The sequence below is a fragment of the Capsicum annuum genome, chromosome 7 (genome assembly GCF_002878395.1).
Source record: "Capsicum annuum cultivar UCD-10X-F1 chromosome 7, UCD10Xv1.1, whole genome shotgun sequence".
NCBI classification, from domain to species: Eukaryota; Viridiplantae; Streptophyta; class Magnoliopsida; order Solanales; family Solanaceae; genus Capsicum; species Capsicum annuum.
In genome coordinates, this window is record NC_061117.1 from 46,842,740 (window position 1) to 46,844,542 (window position 1,803).

The window sequence follows — 1,803 nt, forward strand, 5'->3', positions numbered from 1 at the left end:
ATGTCATACTTTGGGATCATATTTACCCTCATTGTAAAGAAATTTTCACATATACCCTTCTTTTAACGGAAAAGTAAAATCAGTGTTAAATTGTCTATTCTTACAAAATAAGCACACCTTTGCCCAACAAAAAATACACAAACAAATATATCCATCTCTTAGTTTTGTTGGTCGAATTTTTTCAACAAACAAAAATACTTCTTTTTCAACATACAACACTGGTATGTTGTTTACAAATAAACAAAAAGTAAAACGGAATAGGATAACATATAAGTATGGAACTAGAGAAAATATCTATTACAAACTCTGCTCCTATTCAGTTATGTTCAAATTTTAAATTTTGGTATGCAATTTTATGTGCATCTAGATTGTAGAATCGGTGAATAAGTTTTCTGAGCAAATAATATGACTAAAAATGTATATAGATCTAAATTGCATATAAAGACATATGAATGAAGAGATGTCACGATTGACACATAAGGAGACCTTCTAACTCAATCATTCGGAGAAATATTCAGTGAGCCTAATCTATTGCATTTGGCTATCAAGTCTCATTTGTATGAGTTATGCACTGATGCAGATCCGTGAACTAAGAGAGGGGTATTTTCTTTGTGTTTGCACATCAGTTTTTCATGAGCTATGCACTGATAAACATCCAGTGATTTACTCTCATTGAAAAAATTTGACCAACAGAACTGAGCGGTTTTATTTATTTGTGTCTTTTTTGTGGCTTGAGTCGGATCAGACAGATTATATTAGAGTATGCATTATTTTTAAAAGATGGGGTATTTAACATTGATTTTGCATTTCTATTAAAAGAGGATACATGTGAATATTTTCTTAACAGTGAGGGTAAATATAACCACAAAGTATGACATTAAGGATAAATTTAACCCCAAAGTATGACGAATGATATCTTTAGTCAATTTTTCAAAGTAGAGGGGCAAATTTAATCTCAAAGTATAACAATGAAGTAAATTTAATCCTAAATTATGTCAAAGAGTATATTTAGCCAATTTTTGAAAGAACATGGAAAATTTGGCTCTTTTCCCTCTATTGAAATATAAATTAGAATCAAGAAGCACACAATTCATTGTCACGTGAAGTTCAATGTGTAATACATCTTAATTGATGACATAAAATCTATTAGCATGACATAATATTTCTTCATTCTTTTTTTTTTTTCATATAGAATGATATGAAGTTTAGTAGTACTTATATCATTTATATCAATTTAATTAAAAAAATGTCATGTAATCTCAAATCACAAGTTTATTTAAAAAAAAATTGGTTAAAATTCAATTTTAAATTCTTAAGAATTTTCAAAGTATACAATGTATTGGTTACATATCAAATTCATTTTTTCGCCTATATATTTTTTTATTTTATTTCAATAAAAATGTCTTATCATTGGTGTTGCAATTTTCCCAATCACAACTAATCATCTTTTTTATTTATAGTGATCCACTTAAATTAATTTACTTGTAATAATTCTAATAAGTTATATATTCAAAACATGTTCAATGTAGCAGTTCATTTAAATATTTAAAATTTTATTTTATTAATATTTTCTATGAACATAAGTTTATGCAAACTCAAATTCCTCAAATAAAATATTTTCATGAAATTTATTAGCATTTTATAAAAGAGATAACTTGTTTTTAAAAATTTGATACATATGGGGCGGCAAGGACGAGCCATCTCCACCACCATCCTGGTAGAATCAGATGAAAAATGGCGAGTCCTAAATGTCTTAATGTTCCACATTATAATTCGATCTTCTTGGACTCGCGTTCATGTCAC